Below are 13,649 nucleotides of genomic sequence, written 5' to 3'. Positions count from 1 at the left end.
GATCCTGGGTCTCCAGGATCACAACCTGGGCTGCAGGCGGCACTAAACTGCTGCGCCACTGAGGCTGCCCCCCCCCCCCTTTTTTTTTAAAGATTTACTTGTCAAATATTCTAATGCTATACCTTATCAGTGTTCTGTGAATCTCTTGTAGCTTTGCTTCTGTAACCCCTCTAGGATTTGGGGATGAATAGGGAGCAAGCTGTTGCTTCCATCAGTCTTTAATGTGAAATAACTTTAATTCATAAACTTTCCAACCTACCCCCATATGTAAAATGCACAAAGGTATAAATAAAAGGAGATAAAATATAATAAATAGCAATAATTGTGTTCTGTTTTACCTCCTTAAGTCTTTCTTTAGTCTGTCTTTCCACATGTTCACCATCCAATTCCAGGTTGGTAGTTCTCACTTAGTATTCCCTGCCTTTAGCTCCGTTCTCTTCCATTCCAGTCTATCCTGCAGAGTGAAATTTCCACAGCTCCAATATTTCTTCTTGCTTAGGAATCCTTCAATGACACTGCATTGCTTCTAGTATAAAATTTGAATTCCAGTTTATCAAGCAAGGTCTTCCACAATCATTTGATCAGGATTGAGGTGTTTGATCCAAGAGTATTGAAGTACAATGTAAGCAATTGATAAATATAGTTGAATGTTATGTTATAGGGTAAAACAATAATTGGTATAACATGATAATACATTTACTCTTGACTATATCTTGTTTGGTATTTTTTTTAAAGATTTTATTCATGAGATACACACAGAGAGAGAGAGAGAGAGAAAGAGAGAGAGAGGCAGGGACACAGGCAGAGGGAGAAGCAGGCTCCATGCAAGGAGCCCGATGTGGGATTCAATCCAGGGACTCCAGGATCACACCCTGCACTGCAGGCAGGCACCAAACCGCTGAGCCACCCAGGGATCCCCTTGTTTGGTATTTTTCTTATCCTATTTCTTACATGAGCCATTTAGCTGAACCTTACTTTATGGAATAGATTCTTTATTCTATGAAATTAATTTCTGAATTTTAAGAAATTTTAAGAAATTTCCACACTAAATTCCTTTACAGAATTAGAACTTGATCCTTCCATAATGTCTCTTGATCTTAAAATTTAAAAAAATTTAAATTTTTGGGATGCCTCAGTGGCTCAGTGGTTGAGTGTCTGACTTTGGCTCAGGTAGTGATCCCAGAGTCCTGGGATCAAGTTCCACATTGGGCTCCCCATGGGGAGCCTGCTTCTCCTTCTGCCTATGTCTCTGCCTCTCTCTGTATGTCTCTCATAAATGAATAAATGAAATCCTTTAAAAGCAATTAAACTTTCAAACATCTTATGTTTAAAGGAAATTAAGTCAATCTTTAATATATAAATTTATGTGTATTTATTTTTTATATTTTTTAAATTTATTTTTTATTGGTGTTCAATTTACCAACATACAGAATAACCCCCAGTGCCCGTCACCCATTCACTTCCACCCCCCGCCCTCCTCCCCTTCTGCCACCCCTAGTTCGTTTCCCAGAGGTAGCAGTCTTTACGTTCTGTCTCCCTTTCTGATATTTCCCACACATTTCTTCTCCCTTCCCTTATATTCCCTTTCACTATTATTTATATTCTCCAAATGAGTGAGAACATATAATGTTTGTCCTTCTCCGATTGACTTACTTCACTCAGCAATTTATGTGTATTTAATATACATTATATAATTATGTTATATATGTTACACATAAGTTATATAATTATAAATATATAGCTTATATACAATATATATTTAATACACAAATTTACAGCAGTTAGGCTTTTTACTAGTCTTTTTTTTTTTTTTTTAAATTCATGAGAGACAGAGAGAGGCAGAGACATAGGCAGAGGCAGAAGCAGGCTCCCTGTGGGGAGCCTGATGCAGAACTCAATCCCAGGATCCTGGAATCATGACCTGAGCCAAAGGCAGACACTCAACCACTGAGCTAACCAGGTGGTTACTAGTCTTAGGACAATGAAATAAAGGTCATTTTACTAATCTTAAGACAATGAAATAAAGGTCATTTTAGAAAGATGCCAATGACTTGATTGAATATAATGCAATGCATCAGTTTCCAAATCTCAATAACCTACAGCAAGGTGGTGTGTGATTTTCATATTCTGTTTCTTGGTACCTTTAAAAATTGCTGACATTTGGAAACACAAGTTGATCTGGACAAAAGAAGGAGTAAGTTACAGAAAAAAAGCCAGGGCAATGATTTTTTTTTAAACATTTTATTTATTTATTCATGAGAGACATGGAAAGAGAGAAGCAAAGATGCAGGCAGAGGGAGAAGCAGGCTCTATGCGGGAAGCCTGACGTGGGACTCAATCCCAGGACCCCAGGATCACGCCCTGGGCCAAAGGCAGGTGCTAAACTGCTGAGCCCCCCAGGGATCCCCAGGGCAATGATTTAAAATCAACAATGACTTTAAAAATGGAACAGTGGATGGGCACATAGGTGGACCAGTTAGTTGAGTGTCTTACTCTTGGTTTCAGCTCAGATTGTGATCTCGAGGTCATGAGATTGAGCCCCACACCAGGCTCTGCACTTGGAGTGGAGTCTACTTGGGATTCTTTCTCCCTCTCCTTCTGTCCCTTCCCACCACTTTCTTTCTCAAAAATAAACAAATCTTTAAAAAAAAAAAAAATGGGCCAGTGCATTTACTGACACTTAAAGGGAAATCATATGATAAGAAAGTAACATCAAAAAGATGTTACTAGGGGATCCCTGGGTGGCTCAGCGGTTTGGCGCCTGCCTTTGGCCCAGGGCGTGATCCTGGAGTCCTGGGATCGAGTCCCACGTCAGGCTCCCAGCATGGAGCCTGCTTCTCCCTCCTCCTGTGTGTCTGCCTCTCTCTCTCTCTCTATCATAAATAAATAAATAAATCTTAAAAAAAAAAAAAAGATGTTACTAAAGCATAGGTTAAGGTGTCTTGAACTTTTATTTTATTTATTTTTATTTTTTATTTTTTATTTTTTTTTTGTCTTGAACTCTTAAACAGTCTGCTGGGGTGATGCTTTTTATTCATTTGTTCATTCATTCATTAATTCATTCAAATGCTTATTCAATGTTCATTCAAAAATATGAAGCATGCTAAGTAGGCCCTGGCAATGTGATGGCAAAGGAGCCAAAGTTCTGACTTCCTTAGAATTTTCAATCTGGTGTGAAGATATAGGGAATGGTTGGGTGGAAACAGACAGTAAGTAAGTACATAATAAATAAGAAAGTTAACCTTGGGGGCATTTAGGTGGCTCAGTTGTTTGAGCTTCTGATTCTTGATTTCAGCTCAGGTCTTGATGTCAAGATGATGGGATCAAGGCACAGGTTGGACTCTGTGCTCAGCATGAAGCCTGCTTGTCCGTCTCCCTCCTGCTTCTTTTTTTTTTTTTAAATATTTTTTGGTAGCATGAGTTTTATTTATTTTTTATTTTTAAAAGATTTTATTTATTTATTCATGAGAGACACACAGAGAGAGAGAGAGAGAGAGGAAGAGACACAGGCAGAGGGACAAGCAGGCTCCCTGCGGAGAGCCCCTTGTGGAACTTGATCCTGGCACTAGGGGATCACACCCTGAGCAGAAGGCAGATGATCAACCACTGAGCACCCAGGCTCCCAAAAGTTAACTTTTGATAGAAGTAAATTCCATGAAGGAAATAAGACAATGGGAGGTGATAGAAATTGCAGAAGGAGTGGTTATTTTATATAGGCCTGTCAGGAAAGAATTTCTAAGAACAGAGAATAGATTTATATGATGAGAAAGAGCCATAGGAATAAAGGACTAGGAGAAGAATGTATCTAGTGGAGAGCACAGTAAATGTAAAGGCCTATAGGTTGTAATAAATTTGGCATGATTGCAAGAAACTCAGGAGCAAGAGGAGATGTGAGGTGGACAGGCAGGGAAAAGATTATACCAGGCCACTGAAGCCATGGTAAGGAGTTTGGATTTTAATTCTAAATGAAATGATCAAAACCTAGTTTGCCAAGTGCTGTCTTCGAGGAGTTCACAGTCTAGTAGAGGAGACAGACAAAACAAGAAATAATGACAGGTCAACAAGAAGTAGTTGACTTCCATGTCCTATCAGTGGTTTCTCAACCAAAGTGGAGAAAGTGGAGAAAGTTAAGAACTACATATGCATGAGTGCCATCCCCTAAATTTCTGATTTTAATGGAACTGGGCTGAGATTGGGCCTCCGTAAGCTGATTAAGAAGGTGATTCTAGGGGATCCCTGGGTGGCTCAGCGGTTTAGTGCCTGCCTTCGGCCCAGGGCCTGATCCTGGAGACCTGGGATCGAGTCCCACATCGGGCTTCCTGCATGGAGCCTGCTTCTCCCTCTGCCTGTGTCTCTGCCTCTCTCTCTCTCTCTCTCTCTCTCTCTGTGTGACTATCATAAAAAAAAAAAATTAAAAAAATAAAAAAAGAAGGTGATTCCAATGTCATCAAGGTTCTGAATTACTGATGAGAACAAAGGACAGATGTTGGTAGTTTCCAGGCAGGTTCACTCAAGAAACCATAAGTATAGGACTGGAAAGTTTCCCTGAAGATCAAGGCTGGAATCAAACAGCTTATATCATGTCCAGAAGTTCATATTGTAAAGAAATGTGTTTAAGCCATAATCACAAAGCCCAGAGCAGGTAGCTTGATGAGTCTTGTATATAGAAAAAAAAAAAAAATGAAAATAGCAGCTTTTCAGTAGAAAAATGATACAAAGAAAAAATAAGGGGTAACATACATATTTTAGAAGAGAAATAAAAATGAAGCTATCAATTTGACAGTCAAATTACTGAGTCCTGATGGTTAGCCACTATTTGATGTTCTAAACCATGTGAGACATCTGCCCTACAGCAAGGGAGGAACAAAGGGAGCTATAGAAATGCTGGCTCTTAAAAATGCTTGGCAGATGCTGTCTTCTGCAATTCAGTGATTCATTCCATGATTTGTAGAACTGCTCTTGGTACACACACACACACACAAAATATATACAACAGAGTTTATCAGTCTTTACCTTTTCTCTTACTGTATACCCTGAGAAAGTCAAAGTAGTGACCACTTACATTCGGGTCAGTGTCAGGATTCAGAATACTAACTCCGTTTACAAATACATCAAATAGATGATAATACATCATAATGGTTTGGAAAAACACTTTAGAACTTACTCTTTTCCTTAAATTTTGTGAAAAATAGAGTTGAACAGGATGTGCATAATGTGTTGTTTGTTGGTCCTGATATCTCAGTTTAGTGCACAAACACATTTTTCCTTGGTTGTATGGATGTGTGTGTGTGTGTGTGTGTGTGTGTGTTTGGAAATAGTTTGCACCATTTTAACTTATATCCTGCTTATTCTATTTATATTTAATAGTTTCTGTATTAAATTATTCTATGTAATACTTTCTCCTTTTTATATATTTTGAATTTTTTACATTTTACTAAATTAATCTATCAAGGAGATGTCAACAATTAATGAGCCTCTAATCTGTCACCATTAAACCAATCCTACCATTCTGCTACTTAGAGACCGTTCAGTTGGTTATGGAATTAAACATATACTTTTTTTTTTTCCTAGGACAGTGATTTCTAGACTTTTGAATCTCACATACTTGTAAAATTTTAAAATAAAGGAGGGAAACTCAAATGTGGTTGCAAATGTTTTGTTTTCCCAATATAAGGCCATAAAGGAAAGTAAAGCTGCCTAACAGAATTACCAGTTCATTAAAAAAATGTTAACTCTGGAATATTACTCAGCTATTAGAAATGACAAATACCCACCATTTGCTTCAACGTGGATGGAACTGGAGGGTATTATGCTGAGTGAAGTAAGTCAGTCGGAGAAGGACAAACATTATATGTTCTCATTCATTTGGGGAATATAAATAATAGTGAAAGGGAAAATAAGGGAAGGGAGAAGAAATGTGTGGGAAATATCAGAAAGGGAGACAGAACGTAAAGACTGCTAACTCTGGGAAACGAACTAGGGGTGGTAGAAGGGGAGGAGGGCGGGGGGTGGGAGTGAATGGGTGACGGGCACTGGGTGTTATTCTGTATGTTAGTAAATTGAACACCAATAAAAAATAAATAAATAAAAAATAAAAAAAAAATGTTAACTCCAAAAAAGTAAGAAATGGCTGCCATAATATTCTAATTCTTTTTTTTTTTAAAGATTTTATTTATTTATTCATGAGAGACAGAGAGAGAGAGGCAGAGGGAGAAGCAGGTTCCATGTAGGGAGCCCGATGCAGAATTTGATCCCAGGACTCTAGGATCATGCTCTGGGCCGAAAGCAGGCGCTAAACCGCTGAGCCACCCAGGGATCCCCTCTAATTTTTTTTTTTTTTTAAGATTTATTTACTTATTTATTCATGAGAGACAGAGAGAGAGAAAGGCAGAGACATAGACAGGGTCCTTGAAGGGAACATGATGTGGGACTTGATCCAGGAACTCCAGGGTCATGACCTAAGCCAAAGGCAGATGCTCAACCAATGAGCCACCCAGGTGTCCCTATTCTTTTTAATTCTGAAGTTCTATTTTAAATGCTGATTGTTTAAGTGATAATTACCTCTCTACATTCCTTTATAACAATCACCACCATACTTAGCACAGTGCTAAATACATAAGTGGTGTCCAGTAAATACATATTTTTTCCAGGAAATATTTTATTTTATTTTTTGAAAGATTGGATTTTTAAGTAATCTCTATACCCATTGTGGGGCTCAAACTTACAACGCCAAGATCAAGAGTCACCAAGAGTCACACACTCCACCAAGTAAGCTAGCCAGGTACCACCATGAAATATTTTAAAACATTCTAGTTGTTTTATTTATTTGTTTTTAAATTTTTTAAAAAAGATTTTATTTACTTACTCATGAGATACCCAGAGAGGGACAGACACAGGCTGAAGGAGAAACAGGATTCCCACAGGAAACCTGTTGGGGAACTTGATTTGGGTAACCAGGATCATGCCCTGAGCCGAAGGCAGGTGTTCAACCACTGAGCCACCCAGGCGTCCCTATTTTTAAATTTTTTTTAAAAAGATTTTATTTATTTGGTCACGAGAAACACAGAAAGAAAGTGAGAGACACAGGCAGGGGGAGGAGAAGCAGGCTCCATGCGGGGAGCCCGATGTGGAACTCGATCCCTGGTCTCCAGGATCATGCCCTGAGCCAAAGGCAGATGCTCAACCACTGAGACACTCAGGCGTCCCCTATTTTTAAATTTCTAAAAAATATTTTACTTTTAGGTAATCTCTACATCCACTGTGGGGCTTGAGCTGACAATCTCAAGATCAAGAGTCTTATGCTCTACATGAGCCAGGTGCCCCATTCTGATTGTTTTAGACTCACACAATATCTGGCAAAGCAGTAGCTCCTCAGTAAAGATTTGTTGAAGGAGTGAGTAAATGAATGAATATTCTTTTTTGCTTTGTTAGTGTATCCAGAGTTCAGACAGTGATTCTCATCATTTTGAGCAGGTAGAAATGATCACCAAGCCTGATGAATAGATTATTCTCTACATCTGTTGGTGTGTTGCTGTAAGTAAAACAACCATACTTAATGGAAATATACATTTTAATTACAAATGATTGTATTTATACTATTGATTAATTCATTTTATGTAGGTAATTTTAATAAATACTTAACATGTTTCTAATTTAGTTTTTATTCTTTTTTTTTTAAGATTTATTTATTAATTTTAAAGAGACATTGGGGTTGGGCCAGAGGGAGAGAATCTTTAAGCAACCCCCCCACTGATTGTGGAGTCTGACCTAGGTCTTGATCTTAGGATCCATGAAATCATGACCTGAAATGAAACCAAGAGTTAGGAGCTCAACTGACTGAGCCACCTGGGCATCCCTAACTTTTATTCTTCAATGCGAACTGATCAATAATTTTGTAAGTGGTTTTGATATCTTTTATTTATTCCATTCTATCCCTAAGTACAATGATCTTTTCTTTAACTACTTAACACATTAACATTGAAAAGTTGATGTGAAAGGTCAGGTAACTTCTTAGGGAAATGACACATGTATTTAAATGTTTTTCAGTCCTGTTTTGATCGGCAGCCTGCATGGCTTTATTGACTGCTGAATTGGATACATGTGACTTAGCTCATTACTCTTTCATTGAAAGTTATAGCAATTAGGAACAAGAAACCACAAATGGATCTAGGTTCCGCCACAAAATTAAAAAGAAAAAAGATATAAAAGTGATATTGGCTCACACAAATATTAAAATTATACAGAAGTATTTACAGTTAAAGAAGTCTCCTCCTGACCATGACCATCCCCTTTCCCTACTTTTTTAAAAAAATATTTTATTTATTTATGAGAGACACACAGAGAGAATCAGATACATAGGCAGAGGGAGAAGCAGGCTCCATGCAGGAACCCCAATGTGGGACTCGATCCTGGGACTCCAGGATCATGCCCTGAGCCAAAGGCAGACACTCAAGCACTGAGCCACCCAAGTGTCCCCCTCTTTCCCTACTTTTAAGAAAACTCTTGTTAACAATGTGATATCTTATTCTGCTACACACTCACATACATAGAGATTTTTACATAATTATATATTTTTTAAAATTTGGTAAAAAACATAACATAAAACTTACATTTTAACTACTTTTAAGTGTATAGTTAAGTAGTATTCAGTGTATTCACATGGTTTGCAGCACCTCCTCAGACCTTTCATCTTGCAAAACAGAAGCTCTGTATATCCATTAAACCAACTCATTTGTCCCTGCCCCCTTGTTCCAGTAACTACCATCTTACTTTCTGTTTCTATGAATTTGACTACTTCATAAGCTTAAAAAAAAAGAATCAATCTACATCCACTTTTTAAGTAATGTGCTTTTTAAAATTTGACAATGTATGAAGAATTTTCTTCCATGTCCCCATTTTTTTAAAAAGTAAAATTTGGGACACCTGGGTGGCTCAGCGGTTGAGCATCTGCCTTTGGCTCAGGGCGTGATCCTGGAGTTCCAGGATTAAGTCCCACATTGGGCTCCCTGCACGGAGCCTGCTTCTCCCTCTGCCTGGGTCTCTGCCTCTCTCTGTCTCTCATGAATCAATAAATAAAATCTTTTAAAAAAAGTAAAATTTATTTGCTTTTAATTCCTAACCCATTAATTTGTTATAATCATAAAAATACTACATTCTCTGGGTGCATGGATGGCTCAGTTGGTTAAGCATCTGACTTTAGCTCAGGTCATGATCTCAAGGTCCTGGGATTGAGTCCTGCTCTGGGCTCTATACTCAGCAGGGAGTCTGCTTGTATCTCTCCCTCTCCCTCTGCCCCTCCCCTGTTTGTTCTCTCTTTCTTAAATAAATTAATTAAATCTTTAAAAAAATTTGTGAGTAGCTCAGCGGTTGAGCATCTGCCTTCTGCCCAGGGCATGATCCTTGGGTCCTGAGATTGAGTCCCACATTGGGCTCCCTGCAGGGAGCCTGCTTCTCCCTCTGCCTGTGTCTCTACCTCTCTCTCTGTGTCTCTCATGAGTAAATAAATAAAAATTAAAAAATAATTTATTTACATAATTTTTTTAAAAAGATTTTATTTATTCATGAGAGACAGAGAGAGAGAGAGAGAGAGAGAGAAAGAGAGAAAGAGAGAGGCAGAGACACAGCAGAGGGAGAAGCAGGCTCCATGCAGGGAGCCTGGTGTGGGACTCAATCCCCGGTCCCCAGGATCAGGCCTTGGGCCAAAGGTGGCCCTAAACCTCTGAGCCACCCGGGCTGCCCATATGTACATAATTTTTAATAGCTGCAAAATATCCCATTCTTTCTACCACCATAATTTGCTTTTGTTGAGCTTTTAGATTGTTTACAGAATTTTGCTACTATAAACAATGCTGGCACATCTATGGGTATAATCAACATTTTACATTACTTCCTAAGGATGAATTCCTAGTAGTATTAATACTGGGCCAAAGGGTGATATGATTTATAAGACTTTTGATTCATATAACCAAATTGATTTCCAGAAAGGACCAATTTATTTCCCAAAATGAAGTGAACATAAATGTCCATTTTGTTGCACTCTGGCCAATATTGGGAATAAAAATAAATTACAGCACTTACCTATTTGTTTTTGGAGATGGTATTTCATCATTTCCAATATTTTAAAATATAGAGGTTACTCTCTTCTCCTCACTTGTTCTTTTTATATAGGCACAATTTATGTTTTATCCAATTCCCTACATAGAATCTAGTACATATAGGAAGAAAGCTAACAAATTTAGGATCTAAGATTTTTGTAAATAATTTGTCGAAATTTGAAGTAAATAGCTAATAGTGCTATATTAGGAGTAATGTTTGTAGCTAGAATGGAGTCCTCATGTATTCAATTGCAAATACTGCTAAACTATATTAATACCTTTCTACTACTATCTCTATAGAAAAGAAATCTGAAATGGCACTACCAGGAAAATTTTGCATAAACTCCTACAATAAAGAAGCTAGCAAAAGCAAGGTTGTTGTTTTTTTTTTAAAGATTTTATTTATTTATTCATGATAGACACGGGGTGGGGGTGGGGGCAAAGACACAGGCAGAGGGAGAAGCAGGCTCCGTGCAGGGAGCCCAACGTGGGACTCAATCACACCCTGGGCTGAAAGCAGGCACTAAACCGCTGAGCCACCGGGGCTGCCCGCAAAAGCGAGTTTTATTGTGAAGTAAAGAACAAGAGTTTTATTTAAATGGGTGAAACATTTCCATTTAATTTTAATGTCTTTAAATGATACATTTCCCACTGTTAATAGCAGTAATCCCCATGGAGAGTAACGTTCTTGTTAAAGTCATAATAGATCTCTGTTCACTCATTTCACAGCTTGAAGGTACACTTTTTAGACAGTAGAATGATAATTAATCTTTGCTGCAATATTTCTCAATGACTTGTGAAAAAGCAGGATTTTTGTTAGAGTGTCATTACAATTGGTGAACCTGTGGAATTACTACTATACATTTTAAAGGAACTTTAAAAATTTTAACTAGAGATAACCATTTACAAATGGACAGAGTCACATTTACAAATTAACCATTTTTTCTTTACAATTAAAAATCCTAACTTGTGGCTACAGAAAGAATTACATGCCTTTACATGTCCACACTATGTTTCTCATTTAAAATATATGTCAAAATGTTGTTTGATAGTCAGCAAAATGTTTTAAATATCCTAATAGTCTAATTTATATTCCATGACCAATAATCTTAGTTATAATCCAAGAACACATTTCTATCAAAATAAAATTTCATGTATTATATTAGAAAAGTAGGCTAGCTGAACTGGGTCTTTATATTAGTTTACATTCATTTCTAATTTTTCACTAAAGTCTCTTAATATGTTTTATGGTTATTTTCCTAATTCAACAATTACTATTACTTGTTTTAAAAGAGAATCCAAAGTGATAGATGTTAAGTGGCTTTCCAGGGTCATAGCGCTAAGAGGAAGATATTAAGATTGCTGACTCAGTCCTTATCCATTAGACCAAACTGTTAGTATATAATGATGTATAACAGTTGTTAACCTTTTGGGGCCTCTGGAAAACACACATGTGCATATGAAAGGGGGCATGTTCTAAATCAATACACAGCTAAACCAAGATTTGATTAAGGAAGAGCTCATTAAAAAGGAAACATTTAACTATAGTAGTTTTCATTAGCATACTTGGAAAGTATTATCTTATAAATAAATACTGCAATTTCCTTTTCCTTATCAAAATGCAAGAACATATATTTTTAAAAAGAAAACAACTCCATATTTACATTACTCTGACATTACTCTCACTTGTATATGAGGTGCATTGCTGTTTGTGGATTGTTTTTCAATCCACATGGATGGATTGCTCACATCCATGATTTTTAAAACATAATCACAATTATATATATATATATATATAAGTTTTACTATTTTTATAATATTATTTTACATTGAGGTTTAGGTAATTTCCTAAGGACCCATATAAATTGAAAATTCATAAACTCACAAACAAATCTAGGCATGCCAATAATCTGTTACACACTGAAACTATTTTGCAATACAGAGTATTTTGTAAGGCATTTTTAAAAAGATTTTATTTATTTATTCATGAGAGACACAGAGAGGGAGAGAGAGGCAGAGACATAGGTAGAGGGAGAAGCAGTCTCCCCGCGAGAGGCCCGATGTGGGACTAAATCCTGGGACTCCAGGATTACACCCTGGGCAGAAGACAAGGGCTAAACCGCTGAGCCACCCAGGGATCCCCCACCCAGGCATCTCTTGTTAAACATTTTTTACTTCATACTGATAACCTTCTGGAATCATGTACTTAATTCTTTAGTAAGAGTTGTGAAAGGAGAACAGCAATACAGAAATTCTCGATGTTTCAATCTTTTTTTTTTTTTTTTTTAGGAGAGGTAGATAGTGGGGAAGGAGTAGAGGACAAGGGAGAGAGAATCTTAAGCAGGCTTATCCCAGGATGGAGCCTGATGTGGGGCTGAATCTCATACCCCTGAGATCATAACCTGAGTTCTAAATCAGACACTTACCTGAGTCACCCAGGTGCCCCTCAATGTTTCAGAATAGAGTTAGGCATGAACCAGCCAGCTGCAGCAGAAATGGCAGGATGAGAAGAAATAAGACAAATCAAACTGAGGTTTTTGAGAAGGTCATTATTGTGAGACTCTGGGTGGGTCTAAAGAGGAAGTCCAGGGGATCCCTGGGTGGCGCAGCGGTTTGGCGCCTGCCTTTGGCCCAGGGCGCGATCCTGGAGACCCAGGATCGAATCCCACATCGGGCTCCCGGTGCATGGAGCCTGCTTCTCCCTCTGCCTGTGTCTCTGCCTCTCTCTCTCTCTCTCTGTGTGACTATCATAAATAAATGAATAAATAAATAAATAAATAAATAAATAAATAAATAAATAAATACTTTAAAAAAAAAAAAAATAAAGAGGAAGTCCAGGCTAGTGGGCACTCTATTGCAAATGGGGTTGAAGACACGTCAATAAAATTATATGTATCTTGAAAATCCCATGATATTGTTCTTCAACAGCCATGTGTAGCATAGGTACAGAGAATCCAGGAGCATGGTTAATTTGGTATTACAATCCTTGCCTCAGGATTTAGGATCTGTTGCAAGATCCTCTTCCCTGAGAGGGGCCTGACAAGAGCCTAGCAAGATTACAACCCCCAGGAACTGATACCAACTCAGATCCAGAGAATGAGACCATCAAGGATTCACTTACCACAAATGGACATCTGGATAGATGCAGACCAAGGGAATAAGACCAAAGTGCACTTGACTAAAGTGGGCCAGGTAGGGTGGTCAGAAGGGGTAAGTTGAACTTGGTTCTTTACTATTGAGTCAAAACTCATTAAATCATTATTGTCTAAGGTTAGGATTGATTGTAGAGACAAGGGTCAGCATTGAGCACAAGGATGGGAGAGTAGGGGAAGGGGATGAGGACGAGAGTGGAATGCAGGTGAAGTCAAGTTAAGCTGTCTGAAAGGGTGAGAGTGGATGGGGAACCTGTCAGGGGTGGAATGCATAGATGTAGCTGAAGCACCCTGGATGTCTTTAATATTTTTTACAACTCAAAATGGAAAGTCAGAAAATGATTTCTTAGTTTTGGAGACATTTGGAGTAAAAATTACCTGAGATTTTTTCCATAAAGATGCA

The 13,649-nt window shown here is 37.8% G+C and overlaps 1 long non-coding RNA gene across 15 annotated transcripts in view; it reads left to right on the top strand.

Annotated features, from left to right (window-relative positions):
* Positions 1 to 13,649, top strand: part of LOC119866376 — a 151,037-nt gene that overhangs the window by 22,401 nt on the left and 114,987 nt on the right. For 3 of the 15 annotated variants that reach the window (XR_005369601.1, XR_005369599.1, XR_005369603.1), the window contains exon 5: positions 7,474 to 7,533. The exons of 8 other annotated variants lie outside the window; for them this stretch is intronic. This is a non-coding gene — a long non-coding RNA (uncharacterized LOC119866376). Of the gene's footprint in view, positions 1 to 7,431; positions 7,534 to 10,394; positions 10,448 to 13,089; positions 13,287 to 13,649 lie in introns of those variants that run through there. 4 more of the 15 variants (XR_005369594.1, XR_005369605.1, XR_005369604.1 and 1 more) reach the window with 3 other exon arrangements.

This window comes from Canis lupus, chromosome 14 (assembly GCF_011100685.1).
Source record: "Canis lupus familiaris isolate Mischka breed German Shepherd chromosome 14, alternate assembly UU_Cfam_GSD_1.0, whole genome shotgun sequence".
Lineage (NCBI taxonomy): Eukaryota > Metazoa > Chordata > Mammalia > Carnivora > Canidae > Canis > Canis lupus.
The sequence above is the reverse complement of the archived record's forward strand: the minus strand, read 5'-3'. Positions and strand labels throughout refer to the sequence as shown.